The sequence below is a fragment of the Schistocerca piceifrons genome, chromosome 1, assembly GCF_021461385.2.
Source record: "Schistocerca piceifrons isolate TAMUIC-IGC-003096 chromosome 1, iqSchPice1.1, whole genome shotgun sequence".
NCBI lineage: Eukaryota > Metazoa > Arthropoda > Insecta > Orthoptera > Acrididae > Schistocerca > Schistocerca piceifrons.
The window spans coordinates 256,828,300-256,849,848 of NC_060138.1; positions in this window are offsets into that span (position 1 = coordinate 256,828,300).

Genomic DNA, 21,549 nt, shown 5'->3' on the forward strand with positions numbered 1-21,549 from the left:
GTACAGGGTGTTTGCGGATAAGGGAGCGCTCAGGGTGTTATACTGATCCCCATAAGCAACAAGTTTGAGGTGCTGTCCTTCACTGAAACTGAAACTGAACCAGTGGGAACACTTCACCTGTTTTGAGGAAATTGTTTTGTCTAATGTCAAGAGGAGGCAAACGCAAAATGGTAGGGGTATATTAATTATAGGCAGTTCAGATGTACGGCAAATGATGGTACCCTGAAGGAAATGGCAGCAAGGGACAGGAAAGGACACTATGTGCACTCAGTGTGTATGCCTGGGGGCCTCATTCAACATGCTGAAGAGGCCATTCTGGCAGCGATTGAGTGAAGAGGGTGCAACCTCTGGCGAAACAAGCACTTTATCATTTGAGAGACAAAGAGGCAAGCGAGTGTGCTGGGACTTTTCCCAGATCACTGCTACTAGCGCCACATCATCATAATGCAGTTGTGCATAGCATACAAATTATTGCGCTACACTCTAAGGATGAATTTAAATATTAAATTGCTTTTCCAGACTTTGTGAACATATGTTTCAGTACATTAATGTTTAAATTGTTAACTGTCAGAGTCATTAGATAAATATGTTTCCCTAAATGCATCGTTTTAAATAAAAAAACATGTGGCACTAAATAATAAAGCTATAAAGCCGAAAATTGATCAGAAAGTGAAAATGTATGTCAAAATCAACTGTTACAAGTCTCAACTAGACCGGAAAAATATTTTGGTCGAAATCCACGTTTTATGAAAAATTAAAGACACTAATTGTTAGACTTAGAAAGAATAAAATTCGCATGAATATTCAGTTTGACACAAAAACATTAACTATGTGTCCCTATTAAGCTACCTCTAATGGTAGTCAAGTAATTTACTGAAAACTAAATTTGGAACAAAAATGCTCTTATTTGTAATAGGTTAAGAATCATTTATATTATTGATAGAAAGTTTTGATTACAGAACCTAATGAAACTCATTAAATAATGGAGCTATAATAAGTTTCAAAGCTTTAACGCAAATACTGATCAGTACAAAGTCTCTTAAAGATACACTTCAGAGGTCATGTTCTACAGTTAGTTACATTCTAAAAATTCTAGACGGCAAAGTTTAAATACAGGATGCTGCAACTAAGCGCATGTTTATGTAACAAATAGGAAGTGAACTCACGAGGCCTATACATCCTCCTGGATCGGAAGTAATTGTCTGTGTGCCCCCAATAATGTTAACAAAACTACTTGGCAAGTGGTGACATTATTTTCCACTTTTTTAGCGAGCAATTAACTTTAATTATCAGAAGCCAGGGCGAAAGACCATTTAACCATTTAATAGGAATTTACTGTAAAGGTCGCCTCTGAACTGCTCATAGTGCCGTTTATGATAGAGACGTTATTATTATCAGGAATATTACTATGTTGTGTGTGTGATATTTTCTTAAATATAATTGATTCAGTTAGATCTCAAAACATTTATTTATTATAGTTCCTGATACCGATCAGTAAACACAGAGTAGAAATGTTTCTTTTTGTAAACAGAAGAAGAATGTGGCCTTGCTGACTGGAAACTATGGTCACTCCATTGCTTTCTGGCTGGCCACAAAAATAGTTTTCAGGCTCTCCTGGAAGAGACGGCGCCACCATCTGACAAACTCACTTCAGGTCATGGCGCATGTTGGAACAAATAATACCTGTTGTCTGGGCTCTGAGGTCATATTTGATCCATTCGAGCGTCTGGCAGAGTAGGTTGAAAATATCACAATTCGCAGCAGTGTGCCCATAAATGATCCTGTGATCTTGGTTCTGAGTCGAGTGGAAGGATTGAACCAAGGACTTAGAAGGTTCTTTGACAAGTTAGACTGTGATTTCCAGGACTTACGCCACAGCAATGAGAATTGTAGGGTCTCCAAATAAGTCAGGTGTGTACCGCACATAAGAGGCTGCTACCCAGGTAGCTGACTGTGTGTGGTTACACACAAGGATTTTTCAGACTAGGCAACTCTACATCTAATCCAGATAATGACAGTTGTAGGAAACACAAACGTATCAGTGTAAGAGCGAAAGAAATGCCTCCGACAGGTGAGAGTATCAAAATCCTAGTGGTCAACTGCCACAGCATTTGCACCAAAGTACCAGAGTTCGAAACACTCCTGAATAATAGTGAAGTTCACACAATACAAGACAAAGAAAGGTCGTTGAAACCTGAAATTGATAGCACTGAGATTTTTAGGGATAATGTAAGAGTTTTTCGAAACGATACCCTAATGAGAAATGGAGGTGGGGTACTTGTCACAGTTGACAAGAAACTCAGATCCACTGAGATAGAAATTGAAGCTGCATGTGAGTTTGAGTGCACAAGACTCAGTATCAGGGATGGGCATAAAATGGTATTTGGACCCTTCTATCGCCCACCAGACTCATCTCATGATGTAACTGAAAACTTAAGCAAAAACGTCAGTTTGCTTGTATATTGGTTTCCCAGTCACACTATAGTAATCAGTGGAGACAGTAATTATTCAATAAACATTTGGCAAAATCACAAGACATTCTGTGAAACAATACTAAGTGAACAGATAGTTCAGAATCACACTCATGATAGAAATGTAATGGATATAATGGCAAAAAATAGAACTCACCACTTTGAGGATGTCCACATTGAAACTGTGACCATGATGCATTTGTGGCAACAATGATTACAAAAGTATAAAGGACAGCTAAAACAAGCAGAAAAGTATATATATGATCAGTAAAGTACAAAAAAATCATTAGTGTCATATCTCGATAAGGAGCTTGAAACTTTCAGCACAGTGCAGAAGTGCATGGAGGAACTGAGTATTAAATTTAAAAGAATAGTTGACCATGCTGTGGATAGATATGTACCCTGTACAACAATTCATAATGGAATGGTTCCTCCATGGTATACAGCCACATTACATTATTTTAATACTTGTTCCATAGATCATCAATATGATATTTTGTAATGATGTGGAACATGTCAGCACAAGTTTTTTTACACAATATAATTTTTTCTGCTTTATGTCTAAAAATTTATCTATTATTTTTTACAATTACTACTTCATGTCTAAAAATTCAACTACTGAGTGGAATGAGTTGTTATTCAGAAATTCTTTTAATTTGTTATTAAATGCTGCTTGGCTATTTGTCAGACTTTTGATGCTATTTGGCAAATAACCAAAGATTTTTGTAACAGCAAAATTCATCCCTTTCTGTGCTAAAGTCAAATTTAATCCAAAATAGTGTCATAGCTATGGACTTTGCTATTATTTTGAACTGAGATGAGTTATTAATGACAAATTTCAAAGTGAATGTATGTATTGTGAAGGTACTGTGAGTATCCTGCACTCCTTAAATACGTGTTTGCTTGGAGGTCTTGGATGGGCTCCAGATATTATTCTGATCACATGCTTTTGTACAATGCATACTTTTTTTCTTAATGATGAAGTATCCCAAAATATGATGCCGTATGAAAGCAGTGAATGAAAACAGGCATAGTAACCTAATTTACTACTATGTTTATGACCAAAATTAACAATAATCCTAATGGCATAGGTTGTTGTTGTTGTTGTGGTCTTCAGCCCTGAGACTGGTTTGATGCAGCTCTCCATGCTACTCTATCCTGTGCAAGCTTCTTCATCTCCCAGTACCTACTGCAACCTACATCCTTCTGAATCTGCTTAGTGTATTCATCTCTTGGTCTCCCTCTACGATTTTTACCCTCCACGGTGCCCTCCAATGCTAAATTTGTGATCCCTCGATGCCTCAAAACATGTCCCACCAACCGATCCCTTCTTCTACTCAAATTGTGCCACAAACTTCTCTTCTCCCCAATCCTACTCAATACCTCCTCATTAGTCACGTGATCTACCCACCTTATCTTCAGCATTCTTCTGTAGCACCACATTTCGAAAGCTTCTATTCTCTTCTTGTCTAAACTAGTTATCGTCCACGTTTCACTTCCATACATGGCTACACTCCATACAAATACTTTCAGAAACGACTTCCTGACACTTAAATCTATACTCGATGTTAACAAATTTCTCTTCTTCAGAAACGCTTTCCTTGTCATTGCCAGTCTAAATAGGTAGCTGAACCTAAACGTTTCAGCAGATTATGAATGTGTTTCTTTCAGTTTAATTTATCATCGATGCATACACCCAGAAATTTTTAATATTCTGCCTTAACGACAGACTTCTGTTCAAAGTCTACATTTATCAATGCTGTTGTACCGTTTATTGTGCAGAAAGTATATACTGTGTTTTCTCAAATTTTACTGAGAGTCCATTTGGGGAGAGCCACTTAATAATTTTCTGGAAGATTCTATTTACAATTTCCTCAGCTAATTCATGTTCATTGGATGTGAGTATTGCACTTGTATCATCAGCAAAAAGAACTAGCTTTCCACCTTCATGAATATAGAGTGACATGTCGTTAAAGAACAATAAGGGACCCTAGACTGAATCCTGTGGAACACTGTTCTTGATATGTCCCCAGTTAGAGGACTCTGATGTTGTTTCTGACTATCTCCAAGGTAAATTTTCAAGCTTCTGCATGCTTCCAGTTAAATATTAATCAAACCATTTGCGCACTGTCCACTCACACCACAATACTTAAGCTTATCTAGAAGTACTTAATGATTCACAGAATGAAAATTTTTTTAGAGATCACAAAACATCCCAATGAGTGGTGTTTGGTTATTCAGAGCATTTAATATTTGATCGGTAAAAGCATGAATATCATTTTATATCGAAGAGATTTTCAAAAACCAAATTTTTACAAATATGTGAAGCTTCTGTTGAATACATTACTTTTTCAAGAATTTTGGACAAAGCTGTCAAAAGTGCGATTGCACAGTAGTTGTTAGCACCAGACATATCCCTTTTCTCTGCAATGGTTTAACAATAACATATTTCAGTTCATCTGGAAAAATGTGCTGTTTCAGTGAGATACTATGTATGTGGCTTACAATCCTTCTTACCTGTTTATCAAACTGCATAGGTATTGAAACTTCCTGGCAGATTAAAACTGTGTGCCCGACCGAGACTCGAACTCGGGACCTTTGCCTTTCGCGGGCAAGTGCTCTACCAACTGAGCTACCAAAGCACGACTCACGACCAGTACTCACAGCTTTACTTCTGCCAGTACAAAACAATTGAGAACATCGAATTCACAACATCCGCTGCAGACAAGAAGAAGAATGTTGTGAAGAACACTGCTGCTACTGCACTTGTCGACGGACCATGTGTTTTCTGTGGATGTAGACTTAATTTTAGTATTGACATTAACAATACTTTTACTCATGATAATGGTTGGCTTACTGTAGCCATTGTACGAGGTGGTAGTGGAGTGCCGTCTGTTGGTGGCCTTGAAAGTTTTGTAGACAGGAGTGTTAGTTCTGCAAGTTTCGCAGGAGAGCTTCTGTAAAGTTTGGAAGGTAGGAGACGAGGTACTGGCAGAAGTAAAGCTGTGAGTACCGGTCGTGAGTCGTGCTTCGGTAGCTCAGTTGGTAGAGCACTTGCCCGCGAAAGGCAAAGGTCCCGAGTTCGAGTCTCAGTCGGGCACACAGTTTTAATCTGCCAGGAAGATTCATATCAGCGCACACTCCGCTGCAGAGTGAAAATGTCATTCTGGAAACATCCCCCAGGCTGTGGCTAAGCCATGTCTCCGCAATATCCTTTCTTTCAGGAGTGCTAGTTCTGCAAGTTTCGCAGGAGAGCTTCTGTAAAGTTTGGAAGGTAGGAGACGAGGTACTGGCAGAAGTAAAGCTGTGAGTACCGGTCGTGAGTCGTGCTTCGGTAGCTCAGTTGGTAGAGCACTTGCCCGCGAAAGGCAAAGGTCCCGAGTTCGAGTCTCGGTCGGGCACACAGTTTTAATCTGCCAGGAAGTTTCATATCAGCGCACACTCCGCTGCAGAGTGAAAATCTCATTCTGGAAACATCCCCCAGGCTGTTGCTAAGCCATGTCTCCGCAATATCCTTTCTTTCAGGAGTGCTAGTTCTGCAAGTTTCGCAGGAGAGCTTCTGTAAAGTTTGGAAGGTAGGAGACGAGGTACTGGCAGAAGTAAAGCTGTGAGTACCGGTCGTGAGTCGTGCTTCGGTAGCTCAGTTGGTAGAGCACTTGCCCGCGAAAGGCAAAGGTCCCGAGTTCGAGTCTCGGTCGGGCACACAGTTTTAATCTGCCAGGAAGTTTCATAGCAGCGCACACTCCGCTGCAGAGTGAAAATATCATTCTGCATAGGAATTGCCTCTTCCACATAAAGCCTTGAATTTTCTAATGAACAGCTGGATCCTATTATCTCTACAACACTTAAAAATGATTATTAAAAATATTCTCTACTTCTAACTTTTTGTTAACATACTTTTCGTTGAATTTGATGGAAATGCAGTATTCCTGTGTTCTCGATTGCCCTGTGTACCTTTTAACAATATTTCAAATTGTTTTAATTTTGTTACCAATTTAATTTTGATACTATCTCAGACATAATGAACATACTTCTTGACTTTTTAATAACTTTTCTTAATACAGTGCAGTAGTTTTTGTAATATTTGACTGCTTCTATATCATTACTCCTTCTACCTATAAGATACATATTCCTTTTCTGGTTACAAGATATTTTTATTCCCTTAGTAATCCATGGCCTAATAGTTGGTTTCTTAGAATTATGTTTCACTACTTTCTTAGAGAAACTGTTTTCAAATATTTTCAGAAAGGTATCATGAAATAGGATGAATTTTAAACTAACATCAGGTTCCCAGTACATCTCATACTGGTCTAACTGCTGCAAGTTCTCCCCAAAATTCGTAATTGTTAAATCATAAACTGAACACACTATTCAGGAGGACTGTTTTGCGTTACTGTATAGAGCTATGAAATATAGTGCAACAAGCTGTGGATCATGTTCAGAAAGACTCGTAACATGAAACGTTTTATTTCATTAAATTGATCTTGGTCTATAAAAACATTATCTATCTTTCCTGTACCGGCAGAGTAGGAAAATCAATAAATGATGTCAAATTGAAAGAACCAAGTAATACTTCAAGGCAATGCCTTCTATTAGACTCTTATCAGAAAATCTACAGCGAAATCCCATCTGCTTCCCTCTGACTGACAGATAGCACAACAAAGAATCCAAGTTTTTCAGAAAGAGCTGAAAATTTGAGACTGGGGACCTATACACAGATATAATTATAAAAGTATCATTATTTAGTTTAAGGATACAAGCACATGCTCCTACGTGTTTCTCTCCACAAAATTTTTTAGTTTCTAAATTTTTCACACTGAATAATTTTAACATATATGGCACCTCCCCCTCTCTCCACAGTATGTCTACTTACATGTGCTGAAGGCTTATATCCATCTATGCTTACCTTTTCCATATCTGTGACTATACGATGTTTAGACAGGCATAGTACATCTATTCCACCTTCAGTTTCTACATCTTATAAACAAACAAGAAGTTCATCTGTTTTTCTTAATCCCCAGATAGTCTGATGCAATGTACTAACTGTACTTTTATGAAAATCTTGCGATATACAACCATTATTTTTTGCCTTACTTTTATGAGACTCTTGTGATATTTTAACGTCTCTAGTACCTGCCCATCTGAGATCCTCATTAAGTTTAGTTTAATTCAGTGTTGAATCATTGGACACTGACCTTAGCCTAAAAAAGAGGTACTCCCATGAGTTTCAGTGTCCCCTCCCCCTTAGAGATTTTGCCATCATCCTTGTCAATTTGCCCTTCCCTTTCCTACTGAGATGCAGACTATGCCTTGGGAAGTCCCACCTACCAAGAACATCGACAGGAACCAACCAAACCTAAGCTTGATAAAGTAGCCGTCAAAAGCAGCTGATCTAACTCCATACTGACCTCCTGACGGAGTTGTTCATTTGGGGCCGACTATACTGCATGAAAGCAGGAGCCAAGCCAACATTTGTATAGTTTGTTGCAGATTCTATTTTTACCAGGTCACACTCAATACTGTAGCCCTGAATCCTATCAATACTGTTTCCTGCTCCACTCACTATCACAATACCACTCCGCTTTGTAAAACCCTTGCACAGTGATCCTACATCCTCTAAAACTTGACCAAAACATGCACTGGGCTTGAAAAAAACTTGTGACCTGGTACTGTCGCCTAATTTTTCCTGCAAGATCTGGCCCACACCTCTTCCATGGCTACTGCCTAACAACAGAACTTACCTCCTATTTTCTACTTTTTTTGAAACAGCTGTTTAGCCACTGAAAGTCTGTCGAGTATTAACTACACTTACAGTTACCTGAGCCTCTTTCTTAGTTAATCGAGGTAGTAAGGTAAATCTATTGTTTGTATCAATGATGAAACTGTCACAGACTGTTCTCTTTCTGTACCCCCTGTTCATTGCTGCCATTTCTCGCCTGTTTTCGCCCTTCTCTCCCACTTAACCTCACCAGTTCCCACCTAATGCTATCCTGTTCAGCCTTAAGGGATCTAATATTTCCTTCCTGTGCAGCTATTTTCCTATTCCCTGAACATACTTTGCAGCACCAAGAAAGAGAACCATGTTACTTCCCCAATTCCCATGCCACTACTTTCCCCCAATGTAACCATGTGTCACAACAGCTGCATAGGACCCCACCCCCCTGTCAACCCTCTGGGCCTGGGTTCGATTCCCGGCTGGGTTGGGGAATTTTCTCTGCCCAGGGACTGGGTGTTTTGCTGTCCTCATCATCATCCTATCATCCTCATCGACTGCAGGTCACCGAAGTGACGTCAAAAGACCGGCACCTGAAGAACGGTCTGCCCAGTGGGGGACCCTAGCCATACGAATAAATAAACAGGATCCCAGAACTAACTTTCCTAAAGCAACTCAAACACTTATCGCCCAAGGTTGTATACATGTTTTTTACATAATCTATCTAGGTAATAACTGTAATATTCTATTAAGTACAAATCACAAGTGACAATTATGTTATGTAGAACAGTAACATCTGTGTATACAGTTATATAGCAACGTAATGCACTTAAAATAACTTTGAAAGTCAGATCCTGTATATCCGAAAAATTAGGCATAAGATCTCGTAAGCTCAATACAGACTTTTGAAAAGAAATAAAACGTATAACTTAACACCTTTAATTCCCCGGGTAGATATGACACCAATAAATATACATGTAACGAAAACAACCTAAATTATTCATTTAATACTTGTGCAATTCTTGTATGAAAACCTACGTTAAAAGCACCCAGAAACAGGCCCTTAGGATTTTTTTTTTACCAAGAAATACGTTGAAACAAGTGAAGGCCTCAATATATAAGATGAAATAGGCTCTAATTAATTTTCTTCTGGTGTAATATTAACTTAACACTTACTACTTAATTAAGTACTTATCTTCATGCGCTGTGTGTGTGTGTGTGTGTGTGGTCTGTCCCAGGGCTGCCAACCTACTGAAAAGAAACTTCTAAAGAAACAGACTACTGTATAATAGGTGTACAACAAAGGATATGACTATAGATAGAGAGACGCTGAACGAAACGTTTTGACTGGCAAGAGAGCAATGGGTGATGCCTTTAATGACTGCTGAAGCATAATGTTGTCAAATGATCTTTCACAAAAACCAAAGAAAGTATGGTCATATGTAAAAGCTGTTAGTGGCACCAAACGTAGTATCCAGTCCCCAACAAATAAGACAGGAACTGAAATTAAGGGTAGCAAATCAAAAGCTGAAATCTAAACTCTGTTTTCAAATGTTCCTTTACAAAGTAAAATCCGGGAGAATTTCCTCATTTTATTCTTCATGCCACTGAAAAGATGGCTAAAATGAATATTAGTGTCAGGGGTGTCGAGAAACAGCAGAAATCACAAAAACTGAGCAAAGCTCCAAGGCACAATGGAATATCTATCAGATTCTAAGCTGCACGTTCAGCTGAGTTATTCTCTCTCCTAAGTGTAATCTGTCACATACTCCTTAAACAATAAAACCATGCCTTTTGTTGGAAGAAAGCATCTGAAGGTGAGTTCCTGTGCGTTGCATATTGTATGGTATCTTTTGTGAGCTGTGTGGCAGATATGCACAAGATAATCGATGATTCCCTGAGTCCAGAGAAGGCCAGGATCAGAGGAGGTAAAGGCTCCAAGGGTGATGCTGCCAGTGTACTATCTCTAGCAGATAACTCCTGTGGTACTGGAGCATGACCATTCACTGGTCATGGGTATTGTGCTAGCAGGTGTAGCGGCAGGTAGATGGCATGATGTAATAGTATCAACATCAAATGAAGTACCTGGAGAGATTTTTGTGACTTTTTCCAATTAGTAATGTGTGAACGAAATAGAGGGACGATGATTGCTATGTTTTCTCTGTGTGATAAGCAGTGGATGTACTAGACAATACTCTAGCATGCTGTTAGAGGAGGCAAAAAAATTGTAATATCTTATTGATAAATTGGAGTGCTTACAATGGGTTTCAAAGTCTTAACTGACATCTCCAAAAAATAAATGTATGATGTGTAATTTTTTCAGGTACATGTCTGAAGTTATGTTACTCAGTCAAATTCATGTACCAAGGTACCACAGAATGCTACTACAGATGCCAAATCTAAATGCTGTAGTTCATCTTTATTGTGTTAGTGGAATGTATTATTTTTATGGAAACCAAGAGCAGGCCTTCCCAAATCCTCTGACAGAACAGCAGGCCTTCTCAAATCCTCTGACAGAACACTTAAGGAACCCTGGTATTCTGATAGAACACACTTTTTGTTTTAAAGGGTGATAAAATGTTAAAAATGAGAAGAAGCTGTTTTATTCAATGATTAATTCAATCATGAGTTGGGACTAATAACACAGAAATAATCATAATATTAAAAACATAGTAGCATCAAAATGTTGGAAAAACCACCATGTTATTAATAGCTTTTAGTGGAGCACTTAAACTTCCTGTGGAACACCAGTATTCTGTAGATCACAGTTTGGAAAACCCCAGCCTAGAGGCACACTACTGTACTGTGGTCTGGGGGTTTCACTGTGTACCTGCACTGTAGACAGGTACATCCCAACAATAAAAAGTTATTATGTAACTCTATTTTATTGCAAATGATTATTAACGTCTTATGACTACCCCTTGATTCTGCACAATATTCCAGCCAAAGATATTTGACTTCTGGTGGTATTTACCTGTACACATTTTTTAACATTAGAACTTTTCTCCAAACATCTGTAGTGGCTATACAGGCTACAACCAAAAAAATGACACCATGAACTGAGAATTTCATCTATGTCTGTATCTGTACCCTGCAAACCATTGTGAAGTGCACTGCAGAGGGTGGTGCCTACTGCACGATGTTTAAGGTTTATCCCTGTTTCATTCATGTATGGGTTACAGGAAGAATGACTGTTTAAATGTCTTAGTGTGGACTGTGATTGGTATAAACTTGTCTTTACTGGCACTATGATAGCACTGCATAGGGGATTGTAGCATATTCATTGATTCCTCTCTTAATAATGACTTGTTAAACTTTGTGAGCCTTGTGGGATAGCTTTCCATGAACCAATCACTGGATTTCCTACGTCTACATCTATGAGATTACTCTGCTATTCAGTGCCTGGCAGAGGGTCCAATGAACCACCTTCAAGCTGTCTCTATGCCGTTCCACGGCACGTGGGAAAAACGAGCACTTAAATTTTTCTGTGAGAGCCCTGATTTCTCTTATTTTACCGTCATGATCATTTCTTCCTAAGTATGTGGGTGCCAACAGAATGTTTTTCGTTCAGAGGAGAAAACTGGTGATTGAAATTTTCACGGGAAGATCTTGTTGCAACGAAAAACGCGTTTGTTTTAATGATTGCCACTCCAATTCATGGATAATGTCTGTGACACTATCTCCCCCGTAGCATTCATTGATTGAAAACTATTATATTTATTGTTGTTATGTATTAATTATTAAGTTTTCTAAGACTTCTGCCATTCAATATGTAGACATTTTGCTACACTATATTTGCTTAGTCCTCATGGTGTGATATGGGAAAGATTCTGAGTACAAATTTGATGGACTATGGCGTTACGTATAATTACACTAAATGATGTTACTATGTAGCAAGAAATATGAAGATATCTTAAATAGTCAGTTTTGTTAACGTCTTTGTTACTGACTGATGACATTATATGTAAGTGAAAGGTTCTAAGCTGAGTATTTTGGTTAGATCACGACTATGGGAGGACCAGTTTAATTTGTTGTTAGCACAGATACCAGAAACATCAATAAATTTCTGGTAGAAGCTGCAAAAAGTATCAAGCACCAGAAAGATTGAAATATGTCTAATTTATCGTATGTGTGTAGAGAAAGGTAAGAGAAGAGTAATTAACAAACAGGGACACATCTTAATTCTGCAAGTAATCTACAAAACATTTTATAAGCTCTTGAATTCAGTTAAGATCAACAGTTCGAGTATTGAATTTGAGATTATGAAATTAGCATAAGATGTCATACATTATATGCTAAAACAAATGTGGAACTTCGAATGAATCATACAAATAGACATTAATAAAGACATAGTAGAAATTTAAAAGAAGCATGCAGCTCAATAAACAGACACTCATACAACATATAATGGAAAACATGATTTTTTCGATGAAAAGACTCACAGGTTTCAAGTTCTGCTTATACACTAAGGCAAATTACCTGTTAGCTCTAATATACAAACAAAGAAAAGGAAAGGAAACAAGGGTTTAACGTCCTGTCTAGATGAGCTCATTAGAAATGGAGCACAGTCTCAGAAAGGACAAGTGTACATTGACATATTCAGAGGAACTACGCCAGTATTCAAATTAAATGATTTCGGGAACAGTCACAAACATAAATCTGGATGGCCTGATTGAGTCTTAACCACTGCTCCTCATGAATGCTTCTCCCACTGTGCCACCACTCTGTGTTAATTAGGGAAGATGATGGGCTAGGTCTGTTCCTGTTGAAATATCCTGTGCAAATGCTTACCAAAGAAAGGAGAAGACATTCTGAGGAATACAGAATTAACAAGTCATACTGCACTATTAGTCGAAAGAATTTGGATTAGTTTATATTAGTTTACAAAACACAAGCACAACTTAATCAGAACATATTTCATGAAAAAGATGGAATATTTACAGAATGAGGTAAAGTGTAGCCCCAAGGACATTTGACATAATAAAAGTGTCTTGAACATATAAGCAGAAAAATTCTTAACTTAAATATAAATATATATATATATATATATATATATATATATATATATTTCTCTTCCACACCAAGAAACCAGATATAGTTGCTTTTAATTGACATACAGTTGTAGCAGTGATGTAGCATACTCTGCAAGATGGAGAAAGAGTCCTATTAGCAGCTGGTGACCTTAATGAGAAAAAGCTGTACAGAAGTCTAAAACATATCATGATGTTAAATCATCTCCCCAGTACATCGTCATCTACATGATAGTTCTACAATTCAAACTTAGGTGGTTGGCTGAAGGTGCAAGATATCACTTTCGTTATATTTACCGTTTCACTTCATAGCACCACATAAAATACACATAAATCCTTTGATTCTGGTTATTGTATCATGATGGTCATTACTCAAAAAGGCAGTGGGAAGAAACTTTTTTGTGTTCTTGCAGACAAAGTTGTTGAGTAAAATTATGCCACTGTGAAAAACGTGTTTGTTTAAATGATTCCTATGCTAACTCACTTATCATACCCATGACAATCTCTGCCATATATTGTAACACAAAAAGAGTTGCCCTTCTTTATTCTTGTACGACGCCTTGTGTCAATCCCATCGTGTAAGGATCTCATACTGTGCAGTACACTAGTGGAAGACTGGCAAGTGCAACGCAAACAGCATTTGAAGTGAATTTGTTGCACCTTCTAAGTATTCCTACAAAATTGTCTGCCTGACTGTTTCAGAATAAGTAGTTCCTAACTGCAATGCCTAGATATGCAGCTAAATTGACTACCTCTAAATCTGTGTCATTTATCAAATGACAGAAATTACACGGAATTACTATGAAGGACCTCATATTTTTACTGTTCAGGGTTAATTGCCACTTTTAAAATCACTCACATATATTTTCTAAATCATTATGTAATTCGTTCTGGTTTTCTTTTGACATCACTGGAGAGTAAATGACGCCATTGCTTACAAACAAGTTAAGTGAAAATAATTTTTATAGCCAACATCAGACTAATTAATATTTATTATTGACGACCGGTTTCGGCTGTTGAAACTGCATCTTCTGATTTCTAGCACCATGCATTTACATAGAATGCATCTGTCATCATGTTTTGTGAAAAATTTATCGTTTGACATTAGAAGTAGTGAAATGGAAATTGTACATATTCATACTTAAAAAAAAGTGCGGTTATAATATAATGGTAGATGTGTTCTACGTAAATGCATTATGTTATAGACCAGAAGATGGCAGTTTAAACTGTCGAAACTGGCCATCAATAATAAATATTAATGAATGCGATCTTGGTTATACCTAGTTTTTTCACATTGAATATGGTTCACTCCTTCCATTTTTTCAATATTGTTGTTGTTGTTGTGGTATTCGGTCCTGAGACTGGTTTGATGCAGCTCTCCATGCTAATCTATCCTGTGCAAGCATCTTCATCTCCCAGTACCTAATGCAACCTACATCCTTCTGAATCTGCTTGGTGTATTCATCTCTTGGTCTCCCTCTACGATTTTTACCCTCCACACTGCCTTCCAATACTAAATTGCTGATCCCTTGATGCCTCAGAACATGTCTTACCAACCGAACCCTTCTTCTAGTCAAGTTGTGCCGCAAACTTCTCTCCCCAATCCTATTCAACACCTCTTCAGCATTCTTCTGTAGCACATTTCGAAATCTTCTATTCTCTTCTTGTCTAAACTATTTATCGTCCACGTTTCACTTCCATACATGACTACACTCCATACAAATACTTTCAGAAACGACCTCCTGGTGCTTATATCTATACTCGATGTTAACAAATTTCTCTTCTTCAGAAACGCTTTCCTTGCCATTGCCAGTCTACATTTTATATCCTCTCTACTTCGACCATCATCAGTTATTTTGCTCCCCAAGTATAAGAAACTTGAATTTAAATGTTCTGCTCATATTATTTCTTAAATAATGTATATGGATCAAATACAGAAAAAGGCCCTTTCACACTATCCTGACGAATGCGCGATATAAGTTTACTTTCATTTCATAAGGTCCTGCCAATTACTACGTATATGACTACTCTGACAGTAATTTGGGTATCAAGGTGCAAAGCTGAGACGATTTTTCGTAGGCACATAATTTGATAAGAAGCCAGTTGTTAGGTATGCCGTCAAAAGCCCTGTGGAAATCTAGGAATATAGAATCAACTTCAAGTCATCTGTCGATAACGTGCATTATGAACTAGTTGTGTATCATATCGACGATATTTTCTGAACATGTGATATAAGTTAGATAATTTGCATAGCACTTTCTGCCAAGGCATGAGTTGTACATTTTTTGTGAAAAAAGAGGCGTGTAACTTAGTAGAATAGATGTAGGCGAGGGCATGGGTGAGGATACTCTAGGTCAAATAGTGGAGACTATGAATACCATGAATCTATTCTTTATTTCTAGATAGCAATACGACAGAGAATGTGTGTACGCCACAGAAGCTGATAATGGTCTAGTGCAAAGAGTGTCCTGTGGCAGAGCTGTAGTGCTGGCCGAAGAGTTTCTTCGTGCTGCATCAAGTGTTCACTGCATGGCTACCACAGATTGGGAATGCGAAGCCCAGGAGGGGAGGTGGGTGAACAGCGCTGCTGCAGACCTCATCTTTGTGCAGGTGAGCATGACCAGCTGTGCTGTGGCTGGCTACCTAGACCTGAGCACAGCTGAACTGTTTCTCACTGTGTTGAGTAGGTGGAGAATACAAGATTGGTAGCAGTCAAAAAATATGGTGTTGGGTGATGTGATGTCGTAGTTGGTGAAATCATCTGAAACGGGAGTGGAAGTCATGGTGGGCGAGTGGTGGAGACTGAAGTAAGGGAGGAGGCGATGGTGTCATAAAGAAGAGCACGTGTCTTACTCTGGTGGTGAATGCTGGAGCTGAGGGTGTTTTTAGCAGCCGTGGCCGTAAGAACATCGTCTGCTGAAAATGTGGGAGCAATGGAATCAGGATCGCCATCCGACGAAAGTCTATATTGTTGGGAGAATCTTCCTGGGAGTTTTCCCTTGGCAACATGTTGCTCATCTTGTTTTCGATGCTTTATACACAAAGTTTGCATCGTCATCAACGATGATGAGTGGCAACTGAGACAGTCTTGTGTTGCCTTCCTCGGCCATTTTATTTGTCATGATGGCATACAGCCTACACCACAATGGGCTGAACTCAGCCATACCTACCTCAGTATGCTAAATTTTTATTGTAAACACCATCTAATGTAGGTACTTTCCAGGCACCTCCTACAAATGCATTAGCAGGAAAGCACGCCTCTGGCAAAAAGGACATTAACTGGACCCTGCAGATGCAACAAGCTTTTCAAAAAATAAAAGACTGTCGTTCTCAGATTACAGAACTGGCACATACATTATCAGTGGATTATCCACTGACCATCTGACGATCATCTTTGTTGGAAGGGACTCTGTGCTGTTCTCCAGCAGTCAGTAGCATGCAAGCAGCAGCCATTGCATTTCTTTTCCAAACTTGAGGGACTCCCAGTATAAGTGGTCGGCCTATGATACTGAATGATTGGCAGTTTATGAAGCAAAACAGTACTTTAAAGACGACATTGAGATCAGACCTTTGACCGTCTATATGGAACATTGCCGTTCTGTTCGCAACCCAGCTAAAGATTGTTGGTCATGGCACTTCCTCCATTTGGACTACATCGCGCAGTTTACAACAGACGTCCGACATCTTCACAGCAAGGACAATGTCACAGATGATTTCCTTTCATGGATCAGTGCCTCCTCAGTAAATATTGGTTTTGACAAACTTCCAACAGAGCAACTTGAGTACACACAACTGCATGAACTACCATATGAAAACGTAAAAGGATTGCACAGCAAACAGTGCAGTGTTGCTTACTCTTCATCACATGTTTTAATTGTATTTTTGTTTTGTAAAACCACCTTCATCTGCTAATACCACTCACTATGAGGCGAACCATTTCCGATAAATTACATGGGTATTACAGCCTGGGATCCAACCTGCAACGAAGCTTGTCACTCATACTGCTCTGTATGGCCAAATGTAAATCTTGGACGCAAGTACATACTGCCTGCCAAAGCTCTAAAATAAGATGGCAACACAATTGTTGACCAATCCTTAAGGGCCATTTTCAGCTTGTCCAAATAAGACCTCATTGGACATGAAAGGAGTATACTTGTACGTGGTACCAGAATAAGATAAGAATATTAATAAATTAAAATGAAACTAGTATGCTATAAACGATTAATGTCTCTGATAGGCTCGAGATGCGGATCGCTGGCTGTGCGCGACCGCAAAGCCAAAGATACTGTTTTGTTGGAGTAAGAGAGCGCTGGGCGTCCAATCGTAGGTAGCTATCTGTGAGGGAAAGACGATGGAATAGGCACTTTCTGTGGTGTGCTGTGTGAAGCCACCAAGAGTTACGTTAATGTAGGCATGTCATTATTGTTGAACATGGAAGCAGAAGTCTTCAGGAAAATAAGAGAAAGATGTTCAATAATTATGATTTCCGTTTTTTGCCAGTGCGTTAGTATAAATGCGTTGGCTGATAATCTGTAATTGCTGAGTAACCCCAAAATGAATGTAAACGATTTTGATAAAGAGGATAGTTAAATATTTCATTTTGTAATGATTTTAAGATTTGTTACAGAGCTATGTGTAATTTGATGATTTTCGTTTATGTTGGGTTAATGAAGTTAGGTAATACTTGCTGTTTAAATCTCATTTTTTGTGAATCAACTGTTTAGGTAATACTTGCTGTTTAAATCTCATATTTTGTGGATCAACAGTGAGTAATGTAACTGCAATTGCCATATGCTTTTGAAAAGACAAACTTAACTTGCAATATAATTTTGCTAAAAGAACTGAGTGTTAGTAATTCACCATAATCAGTACTGCTTCCCAGCCCAGGTCATATATTTTATAAAGAAGTTGAGTTTTCTTAAATGTTCTCGTTTATCAGCAATAAGAATTTCATGTGCATTTCAGGTATTATGGCCAGCATTGCACACTGCTGAGCCTGTAGCTAGCATTCATAATTTTTGTGAGAAACCAGAATATATCGCGTTACTCCGTTGCTGCTTTTGAGGTAAGAAAATTTAATTTATTTGTTTTGTGAACGGGGCCTTAGGATTCAGTGCTTAAGGGGGTGACTGTATTTCTTTATTGGTACTGGGAGTTGCGTTGCCCAACGATTCGTCAAGTTTTACTAACAATAAGACAGAGTAAGCACACCACTTGCACTTACAACAGGCAACGCGACAATTCGAGTTATGTATCCAGCCACAGATCAGACTTCATTCAACGTAATCGTAATCTTTCTTTTATAAAAGAACATTACTTCTTCTTTCTTTCCTTTTTTAAAAGAACGTTACACTTGGCGACAGCTCTGCCAGTCGTTCGCTTTGTAAATTCTTTGATATTGAAATAGTCAGATAAATATATTGTGTTCTCTCATCCACTCTGTAGGGATAATATTAGTTAGATTTTTTGGCGAAACGCAGTTGACTAACTTGTATAAACTTTTTCCACATTTCATCGGTATTCTTATGCTACGCCTTGTTTCTTCATTGAGTTGAGTCTTGAAATTTTGTTTTCTGATTCGCACCTTGTATGTGATTTTAGATGCCACGTAAAACTGTTAAGGTTCCGGCGCATAATCTTACAAATAAAGAAATCGAAATGACGACTGTCCGATTATTGACAACAATGTTGAGAATGACGGTGACCACTATGCGGTGCAACAGTCGCAAAGCAGCACGGAAAATGTGAGTTCCTCTTCTCCAAATAGTGAACAAATTCCTGACACTATAATTTTACCCACTAAGTAAATGTCGTGTGACTAGCACCTCCCGTCGGGTAGACCGTTCGCCGGGTGCAAATTTTTCGATTTGACGTACTTCGACGACTTGCGCGTCGATTGGGATTAAATGATGATGATGAGGACAACACAACACCCAGTCCCTGAGCGGAGCCAATCTCCGACCCAGCTGGGAATCGAAGCCAGGCCCTTAGGATTGATATTCTGTCGCGCTGACCACCCAGCTATCGGGGGCGGACTTGTCACTCACTAATTTGACTAGTAATAAGACTGTAGATGCCGGTATTGCGGACGCCGCTGGTCTGTACATGACTGATGTGCACAATTCAATACTTGATTGTTTAACGAATGAGGTCAGTGAATTACCTACTTTTCACACAATTAATCAGATTGCCAATAGTATGTCAGAGGAAACAATAGTGCAAAATGCTCAGCCTGTTCTTGGAAATCCGTTGGATTTTATTAGCGGTAGTTGTGCAGATAACGCAACAAACGAAATTTCCATGGTTGTAGATGATGTCTCCACAACGCAAACACAACACAGACGCATCAATTGAAAAGAATACGGAAGCGACGCTTCAAAATCTCAAGCAAATGAACACTCAGTTCAATGAACAATTTTCCACCATACGTGACGAGCTTAAATCGTACACAGAAACGACTGATAACTGGTTCACACAGGTAGATACAGATATTAAGGCCAGTGCAAAACGCGTTTGCGATAAAATTGAAGCGACAGCCAAGTAATGCGCAGGCAGTACCAAACCCCTGAGAGATGACAATAATGCTTTTAAGATACCAATGTAGTGAAACCTATGGTAAGCTTACAGATGATATCCAATTAGTTAATGATAGAATAGATCAACAAGACACTCGGTTACATGCACGTCTCAATGTTCACAGTGTGACCGCTGTGAAACAACCGAAATTGTCAGTTTTTCCTCCAACACTGCCGTTAGCGACAGCAGTTTGATAATCTCGGAAAGCATTAATAAACCAATTGTACCTACCAAATCTGGTAACAAAGCTAAGTTTCCCACGTCAGTAATTTCATTACATTGCATTGATACGAACGCAGCACCGTCTGCAGTGACTCACATGATCACTTGTTGAGTCACCCATGCAGTCCGAAACAGTTAATAGTGAAGTTACAGAGCCCCATATTAATCATGATGACACTAACGGCAAAGAAGTTTTCTGTCAGCCCAAAACTGTTGCACACAGTGCCGCTTTTTATCATAAAAACCTTCGGTTCACACTACAGCTTTCCGCTTCGTCGTATGCAAACACTTCTGTTTCTGTCAACCTTTGTACTGATGAATGCTATTTCCCACCGATCGATTTGCAAACCAGATTCATACAGTAAAATGAAACCTCAACAAATAACTATCACAGGTTGTATACGACCCGGGACAACCGGGAGATCCGGAAAAGAAACGGAAATTTTTTCATCCGGGAGAAAACCGGGAAAAACCCAGAAATATTTTAGAATTCCGGGAATTTTTCACTGTATTAGTTAAGTTTTTGTAACTTTGACTGGTAAGAACCGATACAGTAACAAAGGATATTACTGTATTCCGCTACTGCAGAATAATACTTCAACAATAAAACATAAATGAGAGAAAACAACGAAAATAACTTAAATTGTAAAGGAAATGCGCCATATACATCAACGACACACAGTGCTCACGCAAGCGTCTGCCAACAGCAAAATGTGTCAAAGGCTTTAGGAAGACTATGCAATGCTTCATAACAACAAATTGCCTCCGATGAGCGTGAAGGCACAACTGTTTACATTAGATTCGTTCTAGGAGCTACGAGCGGGCTCATGCGCATGCGCAATTCAGTCGCATTTGAGCAGTAGATTCTCCCGCTCCTGGCTACAGGAATGTGGCTATTGGCTGTGCAAGCATTCGCAGTAAGCAGCTAGATGCTACCGGGAAAAGGGGGCGCCAAGTTCATATTCTTAAATGAAAAAAAACTTGTTTCACAAAGCGCCTAGCATCTAGCGCACGTTTGTCTATCGGTTATGCATATGATTTTGAAACACTTCCTGTTGCTTTTTGAACATTTTTGAACACATTTGAAGTTCATTTTTGAATGAATCATAAGTTGATTTTTGAAAGCGTGCATAGTGTACGTGATGTCTCTGTTAGGAGAATCGTCGTCGCATCTAGAAATAAACTTACCGCAGACAAAAGGGGACGGGGCTGTACGAGCTGAGCGGAGTAAAGAGCCGAACGGATGAATGCCAATCGCTGTCTGATTATATGGTTGGTTGGGTTTGCGAATGATCAGCGTTGTTATAATTACTAGCGAAATCCATGGATTCAGACTACCAGAATGGAAATAAACGACTGACAGGAATAACAGGTGAGAAAGATTACGTAATATCATTTCGATGTACCCAAGAAAATGAAATTTTGGCAGAAAATTTTTGGCCGGGTGGCTACACTAGCAAGGACCAGTTGTACAGTCCCCGGGTAATAACCGCTTAAGTTTTGTTCTGAAAGTAACGCGGAAAACGTGTTGCACGAA